At 35.3% G+C, this 15,687-nt stretch overlaps 1 long non-coding RNA gene across 1 annotated transcript; it reads right to left on the bottom strand.

The window, feature by feature from the left end:
- Positions 1-156: 156 nt before the first annotated feature.
- On the bottom strand, positions 157-852 carry LOC132711795 (uncharacterized). Its single transcript, XR_009622542.1, has 2 exons — positions 785-852; positions 157-237 (listed from the first exon to the last, which is right to left on the bottom strand). It is a non-coding gene; the product is annotated as an uncharacterized LOC132711795 (long non-coding RNA).
- Between the last annotated feature and the right edge of the window lie 14,835 nt (positions 853-15,687).

Below are 15,687 nucleotides of genomic sequence, written 5' to 3'. Positions count from 1 at the left end.
CTGCATGTGACTAACACTAGAGGGAGCCCTATGATCAGTGTATACAATTGTCAGGCTTTGCCCTGTGGATTCAGAAGCTGTTTGGAAAGAAATTCAACATGTTATACTTCCCAATGCTTAAATAGTTGACAGAACAGAACGGAACGGAACAGAACGAATGGAACAGAACAGAATACAATTCTTTACTGACCAGCGTGATTGAAAACACAAGGAATTTGTCTCCGGTGCATAAACTCTCTGTGTACATACAAACAACAAAGTGATAAGTCATAAATAGTAAGATACAATCAAAAATAATAAAATACAAACAAGTGATAAATCTTACTACACCTATAGGATATTGGTATATTATGACATTCATACTTTTATATGATATTCATATAAAATATCATTAAAGTATGATATTTAAAGTATTTTTATGAATTTTACATTACAATTCTCAATTTTAAAAATTACATTAGGGAAAATAGCATATAAAATGCATATACAACATCACGTAGCCAAATTAATTATATTAATGAAATTGCTGGCAAAGAAAATTGCCAGGCAAAACTGTGCAGCAAAATTGTGTATTAGGAGAAATGTGTATAAAATGTATATTTTTGTAAGGATTTTCAGAATCACATAATTAAAAACTGATTCTCACCAATTAGACAAAACTGGAAACAACTTGATTCAAAATGAAACATTTGTTACTGGATTTATGTCTGTTGTTTGGCTCAGGAAATGTACTATAAGTGAAAAAAGTACTTGCAGATTACAAACTACTGCAGAGATTAGGCACCTTTGTATTACTTGAATTTTGCAAGCATGATGTGGGCATTCTTCACAAAACAGCTCCTGTGTGGTGTGACAGGCCAAGGTGACCATCCATACTCCTAAAATGGCAATACAAGTGGATACAACCGTCACCAAAACATATATTGTCAGAAAAGCAATCGAGGTACAAGATGTTTCTTTCACTGCACCTCTGGCCACAAGACATAGTTTTTAACATCCCAGCTATTTTTTTATTTGTTTACTTATTTGTAGATAGGTAAACTTCCAAAGAAGGTGATCCACAGATATCTGCTGTTTCTTTCTATGGAACTTATGTAGGACCAGAGGAATTCCCTAACTGTAGACAGTACATACCCTTACATTTTGCTTAAGAGCATGCCAATTTCCCAGTACTGTTTTTAATCCAAAGAATCCTCATCAGAAATCAACATCCGTTTTAATCTAACTCAGTAATTACTGAGTAAAAAAAACCTGCAATTATTGATCAGGTTAACGAAGTTTATAATCGTTGGAATATTGCCAGATTAATAATGATCCATATTCATTAATTTTAATTTCCCAAAATAGCCCATGCATGGTAATATTATTTTATTTCTCTCGAAACTGCATAGCTTCTCAGAAATCACTCCTGGAACGGGAAACTACATCTCCCAACATGCAATGCTCCACGCCAAATGTAAATATAAAAACATGGCATATTTAAATAACCCCATACATTTTCAGAACTTTCACCAACTTCCGGCAATTGTTGTGCCGCCACGAAATCCCTCCGATTTGAATCTCTGAGTTCGTGTTTCCAAGTCTCTAAGTAGAATTCGGAATTACCGTACTTACGTTCATTGATTCATGGATTCATTCAGAAAGGCTTTGTGCATTTCAAACTTAAACTGGTAGAAAGGGATTAGTTGCTAGCTTTCTAGCAACTAAAAAAGCTACTTTCAAAAAGAACGAAGGGGATTTCTGAGAATATAATTGATTTACGTTTTATCACCGAAGAGGAAACGGAGTGGAACTACACGGTACCTTGGCTGCTGCAACACAAAATGCTAAGGATGTCCAATTCCAGTAGAGGGCAGTGTTTAATTGCTTTTGAATTTTTACGGTCCCTATAGGGAAAGCTTCAAGCAGCAAAATTCTCTAGTTTTGTTTTGTTTTTTTGGTCTATTGCTCCAAAATAATTGTCAAGTAGGTAAATTGAGGACCCAGTTGTGGGAGCAATTAGCTGACTTTGTATAAATATACAAAAGAATGAAGGCTATTGCTTAGCGCATTGTAAGCCGCCCTGAGTCTCCGGAGAAGGGCGGCATATAAATCAAATAAAAAAAAAAAATCTGTTTCAGAGAGCAGGGATTTAAAAAAAAAAGGTGTGTGAGGGGGTGAATGACAAAAGAATAAATAAAGCTTTTACCATACCTTCTCTCACACACACATATTTATGTGCACAGTATATGTGTGACCGTGTACTAAAGAAACAATATTTCATATTCTAATAATTTTTAAGACAAATATGAAAGAATAGCAGAATTTAGTAGGGCCCCAGAACTTGCCCATGTATGCTTTCAATTAGTACTTGATACATTTGTGTAATGTATAAGAGTAGTCCTGTAAATTCCATTATGTCACTGGAGTTTACTGCACTACATGATACCCTAAGAAGCAGGAACAAAGTGGCATTTGGGAATAGGATCTGGAACGCAGAAACAAAATTGGTGGGGCAACGAAATATGCCTTGTTAGTATATTCCTTTGGATTGTAGCCAATTCCTGCTGATTTGATGGTTTGTACTGTTTTCTGCATTTTTAACTTTGTAAGCTGCCCAGTGTGTGGGTGGGGGCTTGTCTATATACATTTAATAAATAAAAATAAAATGAAGTTCTCCAAGCTGTTTTGTCCCTTGCTGAATTTCTTGCAGTTGTAGTCCTGTGGCTTCCACTGCTGATCCTTTTCAGGTGCTGTTGGCCTCTTCTCTTCCTGTCCCCCTTGCCCAGCATTATCATAGTTTCCATAGAAACATGAGCTGGCATGATATATTCAAAGTCTGATCATTTTGTTTTGCTTTCCTTGCATTTTTTTATCCAATCTTGATTTCCTCTAATACTGAAGAATTGACATTCTTGGCTGTCTGTCAAACACAAAGCAACTTCTTCCAGCACAACAATTCAGATGAGTCCATCTTCTTCTTCCTCTTTTCTTTGCTCTTCTGGAATGCATCCTTTCCCTCCTGGGAATCCAGATTACATTCCACTACAGACTATGAGTTCTAGCCCTGCCTTTGGCATAAAGCCAGTTAGATGACTGTGGTCTAGTGCCATTTCATGCCAATGACAGACCACCTCCAAAATCATGCCAAGAAAACTGCAAGGACTAATATAGGCAATTATCAGGAGTCAACACTGATTTTAAGGCACACACACACAAGTAGTGTAGTAGTATAGTGTATAGCTTATAAAATGCAGTAAGTTTTTTAAAAAATGACTTGAACACAGGCAAATGCCTTTTGATCATGAATTCCAGGATATATATTATTTTTGACCAACAGCTCTTACAACCTGAAAATGTTTAAAAACTCTGCTTTTGTAGTTTTTTCCCTTCTCAAATGGCAACCATAGATTAATGGATATTGTAATGCTACTAAAAGTCAAAGTAAATTCCACAAGCCCATTTAAGTATTCTCTTCAGGTAATTCATGTCTTGTTCCTTACAGTGGTGAAAAAGTGTGAAGTGGATTTCTGAGGACTCAAAAAGTTACTTTTTCTCATTTGCTCAGAAATCCAGGAAAAGGAATGTCTCCAAACCTCAGGACCTGAGATATGGCAAATCACAAATCACAGAGCTTGAGATGTCTGTGGCAAGAAATGCTCTGCTTCAGAGTAGTTAGATTTATCTACATTGTAGTCGAGAGATAAGCCAGAGAGAGTAATTTTGATTGGCAGGATAGATGAATAATACAAGCAAAGTTAAAATGTTTCCTTGATATGAAAACTTAATAATAGCATATGAGCTTTGTTAGAAAAAATATTTCTTATCATCAAATAATTAGGAATGCTACCAAGGTTTTGTTGGCAATTGTACAGCATGAAACAAATAATAATAATAAATTCCTGTTTACTTTTGTATTTAGCATCAGCAGTGCAGGACCGTCTCTACCATTAGCTAGAATAGATAGAGCCATCATGAGAACACATTATTTTTATAAATAATTATTTATCCCTTTTCTCTTACTCTCACTCTCTCTTTCTCAAGCCAGCAAACATATCTAATACTCTGTCTCCTATTTTCCAAAACAACAACCCTGTGAAATGGGTTGGGCTGAGAGAAAAAGTGACTGGCCCAAACTTACCCAGTTAGCTTTTGTGTATAAGGGAGATCTAGATCTCACAGTGTCCTCCATTCTAGGCTAGCAACTTTACCGCTGTATCAAACTGGCTCAGCAATTACTAAATACTGTCTTGTGGCTAGAATTCTCTTGATTCCATTTCAACACACCTTTATCAATCATTTGATTATTTTAGAAATGTGTTTGTGTGCCATGTGATGAGGGTTGTTTTTGCCTCAATAAGATCAACATGGTTGTCTTGTTAGATTGTAAATGTGCAACAAGGAAGAAGATGTTAACTTGTTCTTCACCTGAGAGAGGAAAGCATCTTGGATTGACTCAAACTGTGATCAGTTCTAAGGTCAGATAGTGAAGATGGAGGAGAATGAGAAAGTACCAGAAATAAATGAGAGAGAAGCCTGTTCCTCCTAAGCCTCCCTAAATGAAACTGCCTTTTGAACATAAAATTAGAGATGGATGGGACAATTGCAAGTTGTGTAAGGGAAAAATGCCACGTTCAACGAGTAACCCTGTATTTCAAATTTGTTCCCATCTCCCACTGCTTTGGCTGCCATGCAGCATTGAGTTATTAACGATAAAAGGAAACAGGAATGTCCAACATTGCATATGCTGATTAATAAGGAAAGGATAATGCTGATTTTTATGCCAACCATAGCAATTCCTTTTTTTCTAACAGAAAAAAATATTTTCTCATTAGGTAATATATAAGCTTATTTCATTGTTGCTTCATCAAGATGTCACACCACAGATGTATCAGATCAGATGATGCAACCAAAAAGCCTTGGACACCCCATATTTTCTTGTATTTGAAGTATGAAGCAATACATGGAAAAAGACTGAGAATGATCTGTTTAACCACTGTACCAAATTTTCACATGTGATTCTTAGTACAAAGCCTAGGATATATTGTGCTATTTTATTTTAAAAGGAACAGAGTTAAAGGAAGACATAATTATGTGTACAATCATACAGAGAAAGTACAAAAAGAGAAGGTTTTTTTTGTCCCTTTTAAGTACTAGAATTGGTTTAACTGAGTGGTGCAAGAATAAGAGTAAGCATAGATAATACATTGAATTCACTTCTACAGAATATGATAATGTATTTATCTAAGCAACACTCAAACTATCTATAGTGGCTTTCAAAAAAAATTTGGAATAGTTTCAGCTGCACACAATGGAGCTGCCTAGGTATAATTAGTGGATAATACAATCTAATATCATTTCTTCTCTCTTTGTGATGGCACAAAACAATGCCGGGGAATGTTTCTATGATTGACCCAATTAGATGGACTGCAAGCAACTGACTTACATGTTGTGCTAAATCAAGATTTTGGCTTTGTATCCAAATCTTTATACTTCTGTAAGCTACTTGGCAAATTTTTACATAGTAGGAATTTCCAGTAATTTCATGAGAATGCATCTTACTATTTTAGGACTGAGAGAGTAATGGCAGCAGCGAAGGTTGACTTGTGACCGGAGGGAACGGTTTATGCCCAGCAATATGTCAAAGATGCATCTCCGGATCACATCCAAAATAGGTCATATGATCTTATCACCATAAAATGGGTGGTGAAGTATTATAGATTTAGAAATGGTGTTGGGCAAACCTGCAATAAACAGGGAAGTGGATGACAACATAAGATTTGGGGAAGATTACATAAAAATGGGGACGATTAGATGAGACTACCCCTGTAAAATCAAAAAGGAATAGAGGTGTCAAGGCATTATGGGGCCCCTATAAACTGCAAATAGAGAAAGAGTGAAAAGTAATTTCATCACTGCTGAGTTAAAGTATTACCCACCCCTCCTAGAGTTGGTACAAAACAATGGCATCATAAAAATGGCTATATTCATTGCCAATATCTACCTTGAATCTGTTATATCCCTTTCAGTTATTTGAGTACAGGTAGTCCTTGACTTACAACAGTTCATTTAGTGACCATTCAAAGTTACAATGGCACTGAAAAATGTGACTTATGACCGTTTTTCATAGTTGCGACCTTTGCAGCATCCCCATGATCATGTGATCAAAATTCAGATGCTTGGCAACTGGTTCATATTTATGATCATTGCTGTGCCTCAGGGCCATGTGGTTAACTTTTGCAACCTTCTGACAAGCAAAGTCAATGGAGAAGCCAGATTCACTTAACATCCGTGTTACTAACTTATCAACTGCAATGATTCACTTAACAATTGTGGCAAGAAAGTAAAAGTGAAATGGAGTAAAGTTCCATTTTGTCTTAACAACAGATGTCTCACTTAACAACAGAAATGTTGGGCTCAATTGTGGTTGTAAATGGAGGACTACCTATATTATCCATATTCATGGGTATGTCACTCATTGTAAGCATGATAGGGTTAACATATAGTAAGCAGGGGCTGTTTTCCTCAGCTTTGAAAGGTCTTAGGCACATTTGGGCATAAATAGGAAAATAATTAAGTTGATCCAGAATCACATGATTGTGGCATAATCTGGAATTGAAAATAGTGAGGAAAATATTTTCCTGAAAGTTCTGAGATGGATAGGGGTTTGATACTTTGAACCTTGAATTGTAACAGCTGTTTTAAGGATTTTCAGTGTTTATAAGAGTTATACATACCTGAGTCATATACCATAGTTCCCAGTAGTTCCCATCTTGAAAGATACATTGTCTTGCTCAACAAATATAAAAAGAGATAGGGTATCATATTTCTTATGCTAGCATTGAAAAAAATTGAAGGCTTTCCAATTTTCATCATTTGGTTATGTCCACCTATGGCTATTTTCTGGCTGCAAATCTTTATACATATCAACGTAACCTAATTTGAGGAGGGGGGGGATACGTAGCAGTTAAATATATAAATGTGATGTTAATTCCAGGGCAAAAATAACTCTACAAAAGAGGGGGCCAGAGCTTTCCCTGATTATGTAGTTAGTTAGATCCGGTGAAGTCACTTAAATAAAACAGTATTTACCAGTATTTACTATAGAAAACCCTATAATTTTCTATAGGGTTGTCTGTTTTTGTTTTTTGCAGCAAAACAAACAAAAGAGTTTTGTGGCACCTTGAAGTCTAAGGCATGTATTGCTTTAATGGCTAATATCACTCTATGCAGATGATGAGGCAGATTATGGTGCATGAAAACATGTGCTGTAGTAAGATTGGTAAGCTTTAAGGTACACACGAATGTGATGTCTTTAATACCATTTTTAAATTCACCTAACAATAAATCCCACTAATCTTGCAGGTCTCCTTCTGGAGAAATATACATAAGTTTACATTAGAACACATTTGTATGTGTTCTCCTTATCTTTTCAGTTTGATTATAGGTGTTTTACAATTACAACTCCTAAATAATCTGGGGATTTTAATGTTTGATATTTGGCTTTTCTATCAAACAGGAAATTTAAGGAGTTTAACTGCTTTCAAACAGTACCACAGTAACAGTAATTGTCTGTGGAGTTTACTTTATCAGATGCGTGAAGTCCTGCTTTAAATGTTCTTTGTATTCCAGAGAGGGAGTCACAGATGCTGCCATCATGAAGCACAATGGTCCAAATACTCTGATCTTTGCTAGAATAAATAAACAATAATCTGAAAACTCCACTTAAACTACTGATTCTACTAGGGCGGGGATGGCTCAATTTTTTATGGCTCTCTGACCAGGATGACTGAAAATGGAAAGATTTTTTCACCATTTCTATCATTTTCACTGGGATCTGTTCTTTAAATTCAAAACTACAGTAGGCATCACTACAGGAGAATCTGCAGGGTGTGGTTAAAGAAATAAAATAAAAAACGAAGCTCCACTCTTTTTTTAATGGATGACTCACTTGGATCTTTCTGATACGCTTTGTAGCCCCACCTCCTTTGAAGTCTTCATGTCTTCCAACCTGAAGCAAGCGTGGTCCTTGATTGGCGGGAGGGACCAAGGGGAAAAAAAAATGAAGTGGAGGAGAAAAGGGGGAAAGGAGGAGGAGAGAAAATGCTATAAGACAATAATGAAAGTCACAAGTATCTTAGTGGTTCCCAGAATCACAGCCTTTCCTTTAATTAAAAGAGCATCCGTGAAGATTGGAAGTGTCATTTCTGTCAAGGCCAAGGTGGCCTTCTGCTTTGGTGAAAATTGTTGTTTCCCCTTCCCTGTGGCAACACTCACAAACACATACACCCCTAACGTTTCTGTCCGAGTCCTTGACTGGATGCCCTTTCATCTGGGTTTAACTTGCCTTCATGATTGCAACCATCCTTAAACTATTCCCGAAAAGAAAGCTTGAAAGGAAAATAAAAACCCTGCTCTCACTGAACAAACACACCCCGAGGGGAAAAAATACTATTTCACACCGTAAAAAAGGGAGACGTGTGTAAATAGAAGCCAACAGCACGGCCTGTATGTTGACCGAAATCTGGTTTAAGGTTTATAGGTTGAGGGGTTTGTCTGACGGCTGCATAAAAACGAGAAACCCGGGTTTCTAAAGGAGGATAAGACTTTGCCCCCCCCCCTTCCGCTCCTGGTTCCCTCTTTTCCTTTAAGTTTACGCTGGGAAAGTTAGAGACGCGCTTTCCAACTGAGTCGTGGCCCAGAGATGTGTGAAACCCAGCGCCGATTACGGCACGAGAGGCTGCTCCTTAAGCTCCAAGGAAAGGAGACATTCGCATCAGTAACAAGCGAGGTTAGCACAAAAATTCTGTGGGTTGCAGATCCCTTGCTTTTCCTTCTCACCTTTCAAGGTGGCTAATCCTTAAATTCATTTAAAAATAGGAATCCAGATCCAGGTCTTATTTACAAAAGATTAATCCTTTCAAAAACTGGTCCCGAACGTCTGCAGCCTCCAGTTAAGAGAGTTTTGAGTGTCTGTGCTAATACGAATAGTGGGGTTTTGTACTACCTAACTCACGTCAGACATTTATGATGTAAAAAAATTAAACGTATAGACAAACACACACTTATCTATTGCTGTGAACATTTTTTTTCTGCAACTAAGAGTCCTCACTCATTAGTTACTTAGTAAACTGACTGTAATTTCAGAAAAAAAGTGTTTCTTAGCTTTTACATGGCACAGTGCACTAAAGGCTGTCAATATAGAATAAATTAATTTAAAAATTATTCAAAACTTGTGTCTTTTGAAATAATAACATACCCATATGCACACACACACACACATATATATAAACATTTTTGCTTGATTATCTAGTAACCATTTCTTTTAAAACATCAAGATGCTTTCAACAAAAAAAGTTCATTTCAAGTATTCATAATTATTTAAATAAAAAAGCATATTATTACTGAATTTGTATTTTTTTAAACAATGCAGTCATAACAAGAATTAAAAGGACCAAGGCAATAATGATGGGGTAAGTATTCAAATAAGCTATTGTATTGAAAGGTGACTTTCAACTGGAATAAAGGAATAAAGTGCTGTTTTTATGTTATTTCTTTCAAAAGCTCTGCATATACATGACAACAGTTGACATGATTTAATTATGTTTAATTAATGTTTATCTATGTAAATCTCAAGCATTTGAACAAGTTTGCTCTACTTAACAATAAATCTGGCTCCAGCTAAGCTAATCATGTTGTTATGTCTTTTTAAGTATGTAGATTAATAAGGGTAATAATATGCAAGACAGTCTGGAAGGAAACCTATTAAGCAGAGGAAAAAGCACTCAAAACTCCCATTAGCACAACAATTGTGTACAAATCAAAGTCTTTGAACATTTAAAAAAAACATCCAAATGTTATGATAAATTACTAAATTGCTTTTTTAAGTATGCAAACAGGTACAGTGTTGTGAAAAATCTATAAGCAATCATATAAAAGAAGGAAAGGGAAAAGAAAGAAGAATTATAATATGGAAGAAAATATATGATAGGTAAAATAGTTAGATAACTGGCCATCAATCAGGCAATCTGCCCTGAAGCTAACCTTTAGAATTTGTATTCATACCACATAATTATTTAATTAAACTCCCATTTATATACAACATACAATACAAAATTTGGAACAAAAAGGAATGCAGATGTTGCTCAAGTCTCCAATTTGTAACATTATTGGGCACTTCTGAAATATATCAATAATTAAGCAAAAATCAGTAACTGAAGAAAAGCAAAATGAGTTATGAAGATATTTCTCTAGATATTTCATTTTACACTGTCTTTCCACCAAAATGTTAAAATTGGATTAGGTTAAAGAAAATTAAATGAATTAAATATATTTTAAAATTCTATAGTGAATTCAGTCATGGTTTTTATATCAGTGTAAATTCAAAACCTTATTTCAGATAAATTGTGTACTAATATCAATATAAAGAATCAATGAAATAAAAACATTTTCAGAGTTTAACAGAGTTAAATATCTTATGAAAACCCAAAGGCATAAAACCACAAAGCATAGAAAATGTTGGGATATATATATATATATACTTTCCTTTTTCCTAACTAATTTGTACAGTTGAAGTTCCCTTTAGTCACAAATCCAAGCTTTTTGTTTAAATTAAATATAATAACCACGAATTTTGAAGCATCTGAAATTTTAAGTACATTTTCCCTGTCACTAGTTGTTTTATACAAGTGGTATGTGCAATGTTTTCACACTGTAAGAATCGGAAGATGCATACCGCAGTAAACACAGTAAACACCAAAAACCAAAGAAACTGGTGGAGGATCTCAAACCTCTGAATGATGTTTTAACTATGGTCACAATCAATCCCTTCAATTTTAATTTCAAGACAAAACTGAAAAAAGAGAATAAAGAGGCCTGAAAATATTAACAAGAGATTTTCCCCTTCCTTAATAACCCAAACAAATCCCTATAGTATGAAATTATATCTCTAAAAAAATTCAACTTTTTGGGGAAACTGAAATTTTCAGCGTTTCCTTTCTCTCTTTATGCAGGAGGATTTTAATTTTTTTTTTTTTCAGTCTTAAAATATAGAGTTGTTACTTAAATATACTTTCAAATGGTGCTGCAAGGGCTAAAAAGATGAATAATTTAAATTTAGACAGGCTAATCAAGAAGGAAGGAATGTAGTTTTCCATGAACACAATGGTCTTCCCACTATTCAAAAGACCTGTTAATAATAAACTGCTACTCTTAATGAAATACTGAAGGCAGGAAGGCAGGCAATAGCTAACAAGTCAGTTCAGTCAAAAGCTTGGCCATGCTTTATTGTTTATTTGTTGTATTCCAGTCCTCCCAACCTGTGTGCCTTCCCAAAATGTTGGAATCTACTACTACTATTATCCACAGCCACAACCCATTTCTTTGGTGTGATAATATTATTTTTAATTCATCATATTTCGAGTTCCCAAGGGCGAAGGAGGTCGCTGTACCCATTCCTGCCCCCCCCCACCATCAGCTGGTAATGGACAGAGGTTGGTAGAGACGGGGAAATTAACACAAGCAAAGAGATCTGAAAATCTTACCTTCTGCAGAATAAGCTTTCTTATTTTTAGGGACATTAGAAAATGTAAGGAGGGGAGTTCTTGTGTGAATGAAAGAGAAGAATAAAACACAGCCTTAAGTCACTTTAGAGATTTTTAAAGTGCATTTTAAAATATCCCTAAAAATAAGAAAGCTGCTAGTAATGTGCTAATACATAAATGTGAGTACTTTCCTTGAGTACAGTGAACTAATGCAAGTTCTTAAAATCTTGTGGCCTTTATTTTCAGAGCATTATTGTAAAAGAAAACCTAGTCTCTTTCTCTCTTTATTGTACCTCTATAATACTGCTGTAGAACAAAGTTACACAAGCAATTTCTTTGTGCATTCATTTTCTTTACTATTATTTTAGACTTATCTTAACTTTTTATTCCTGACGTATTAAGAGCTTCTGCTTTCTGAATCTCATAAACTGGTTGGATGATGATAAGTTATCAAATGAGCTAAATTGCCACCTACTGTATAGCATAAATTACTCATATATACATGAAACACATATGTATTTCAGCAGAATGGCCTTTTCCAGCCATTAACTTCCATAGATGGAGGGGGAGAGAGAAAGAAGGAAGGAAGGAAGGAAGGAAGGAAGGAAGGAAGGAAGGAAGGAAGGAAGGAAGGAAGGAAAGGACAAGATGACACATGCACATAAATACATGTAAATTCTCCAAGTGCAGCTTGATTCCTGGACTCTTGCATGAAGTTTTCTGACAACATTTGCCGCTACCTTCTTCAAGCTTCTTTTTTTTTTTTACTCAGTTTTGGGATTCTTCAGAAGTGTCTCTTCCTCTCTATGTATTTGGAGATAAAATTGGAGGAAGTAATACTGTGTCTGCCACTTAAAATGCAGTAAAGTGTAGGCTACATAAGGTCAATAATAATAAGTGATCCATTTTTAAACTTAATGAAGCTTTAATTCTGGACCACAAACCAGAGAAAACTTCTTATTCAAATTCCAGGATTAGCTCCTCTCAAGAGAATTTTGGAGGGCTTAGAAATTGTCTGGAAAATTTTGTTGGGAATATAGGAAGAATTAGAGCCGCACTAAATCCCTGGCTAGTTAATTGGATTGAGTGAACAATTGATTGACAACAGAATTCTGTCTGGGTGATTTTGATTTTTGATTGCTGCAAAGATGGGGACTATCCTTTTTAGAAGAGAGATAGAAAGGATGGGGAGCAAAAGCAGCGTCTTGGCTTCACAATGTAAACTGTGTCTCTATTTTATTTGCATTATGATATTGCACATGTACCTCAAAGGACAGTTCTATTGAAAGCAGCAATATTGTACCATCCAGGGGAAGACAGAAGGTGATGACTGAATGAGGGTTCATGATAACAAATAGTGATATAGGAACAATAGTTATCTTTCCTTTTATTGTTCTTAACTTATGCCTTTAATTTATTTTGTCTTTTTGATGCTCTTTATAGCATTGCTTACTCCCAAAAGGAAATACCATGGTAAATATCTATATAATATGAATTTGATTGTGAAAATTCCTCTTTTTTAAAAACCATATTTATTTATTCTTTAATACCAAAAATAAAATACAAAACAAAGAAAAGAAAAAAAACCAGACAAACATTCAAAACTAAGAACAAAAAGAAAAAAAACAAGCATCAAGTACATCTAACATTAAACATTTTAAAAAATCATCCCTTTGAATTCTAGTGTGTGTGTGTGTGTATATACTTTTAATTCAGAGGTTCAAATGTATAATACTTTTGTAGTCAGGGTTTATATTTATCTACATATATCAAATATTTATCTACATAGGAAAAAACCCTGACTACAAAAGTATTATACATTTGAACCTATGAATTAAAAGAATAAATATTTGACCTTTACAGGGAGGAGTCATAAAATATGGGTGTGGCTGGCCGATGAAGTCCAAAAAGACAGAAATAGTGCTATCCCCGTCTCCCATAAGTCTCAGAACAAACAACACAAAATGTCTGACAAGCCTAAAGTGGTGATTTGAGATATCACCCCACTATGACCATTTAACAACTTGATCTACATAGGAAAAAACCCCTTTTCCTTCCAGTGCTTATACAATCCTCACAGTAGTCACCATGTAAAGAAATAATGTCCCAAACTGTTTTTCTATTGGTTTGTCCATAACACCTAGAAGAAAAGCTTCAGGTTTCATTAACATTAGTAATTCAAAATATTTTCTGCACTGTCAATATTATATTTATCCAATATGATTTTGCATACTTACAAGAAGATAAAGTGTACCTGGATTTTGATTAAATTTCCCACTCTTGTTGGAAGGATTATGGCAGGGGTGTCAAACTCACGTTGTCATGGTGGCCTCATGTGACATATCAGGACTTTTCCTCCCTAAAGGATATGCACTGATATGCCTGATATGCGGATATGCCTGATATGTGCTGGCAATTTCAGGCGTGGGCATTGCCAGCGCATGACGCATCTGGCCTGAGGGCCGGGAGTTTGACAGCGTTGAATTATGCGAATTCCTCTGGACCTGGGAATACACACACACACACACACACACACACACTGATCTTTTTTATCACAGTTATTCAAGATGGAATCCTATGAATAAATTTACTGAAATTAATGGTGCTTCCAAGAAAACAATTAACACTATATTAGACTTGTTCAACAGGACAATAACTTGGGGAGGGGGGTGTTACTTGATTTATTAAGTCAATCTGCAAACGCATTTCCTCTTGTTTAAGGTTTTATTTAATTTTTACAATTTATCTTCAATATAAAAATAATCTCCATGTCAAATTTAGTATGGCAATTCCAGCAGATCAATTAAAACCTGGTGTTCACAAATGGGTTAGACTACTTCCATCATCCCCACCTGGCATAACCAAACTCCCTAACATTAAGTTGAAGGTATTATAAAGTTATATAGTTGAAATAATTAACTTTTATGACATTTTCTTCTGATCTCAGCTCCCCAAATTCCATTTTTTGAACAACATGGAATTCTGTTATAATACCATAACACCTCTTTTTAAAAAAACTTGGCTTTCCATCCACAATTATTTTATGAATACAATTATACATTTCAGTTTTATAATTTATTATGTTCCATCACTTTATTCCTTCTTTAATTTATATCACATAGAGCTTTTAAAGTATAACTCCCAGAATTCCTAGGCAGCATAACTAAGGACTATGTTCCTGTTAGCTGGGAACTATAATCCATTTAGTGTTGCAGTTAGATATTTTACGCTCAAGACGTAATTGTCTTATGGGTGGGCACACTTTTTTAGAACAATCTTATGCCATCTAGATGCATATAGGAATTGAAGCATAACTTATTTAGAAGGCAAAACATGAGGAAATCCCTGAAGATGCTAATGAGGTTATTTCACAAACTTCAGATGGACAAAAAGTCCTACTTCCTTTGGAATTGGTAGATGGGTGTTCAGAATAGTCCAAGTGACAGATTACCAGCATACATACCTAAAGTCTTCTTCTTAGGCATTCACCCAAGCATATCCATGTCTGTTCTACTACACTTAAAGAAAAGTAATTGGTGGTGGTTTCTCCCATTATGAGAGCAGAAAGTAAGCCAGAGAAATTCACTAGTCATTGTCCTTAAATTATCCTGCAATAAATTTGTTAAATCAGGACCACTCACAAATCTTAGTACTGGAAAAGTTTAAAATTTTGACTTTGGGACAATACAAATTATCCCATTATATTTTTCTGCCAATTCAAGGAGTGCAAGAATACATGTTAATGCAGCTGCAAAAAAGAGCTTTCATTCTATTGTTCCTAAGACTTGCCCTGCGATCTCTATTGGTCTCAAAGTTGGCAGCCTTAAGATACGTGGACTTCAGTTTCCTGAATGGAATCTCTGGCCTAAGATGGAGGGTATCTGTGTTGAGGAGGGCTTGGCTATAGTGGTAGAGTTAATTCTAGCCTTTTAAATTAGATACATCTCTTGTACATCGCTTCTCACTCAGTTCCCCTTCTACTTCCCTGATGGTACTGAGTTAACCAGGGTACCAATAAGTATGCACATTCCTTCAGTTGTGGGTTTTTTTGCTACAGACATGCATGCACATATGCATGCATATGAATTGGCCAGCTCATGCATATACCACACTAAACTATGGTAGTTTGTACTTTGTTTAATTGAGCCCACTGTATTTCACCAAG

This window comes from Pantherophis guttatus, chromosome 4, assembly GCF_059756535.1.
Source record: "Pantherophis guttatus breed Tessera chromosome 4, ASM5975653v1, whole genome shotgun sequence".
Classification (NCBI taxonomy): domain Eukaryota; kingdom Metazoa; phylum Chordata; class Lepidosauria; order Squamata; family Colubridae; genus Pantherophis; species Pantherophis guttatus.
Note: the sequence above shows the minus strand (reverse complement) of the source record. Positions and strands in the feature narration are given on the sequence as shown.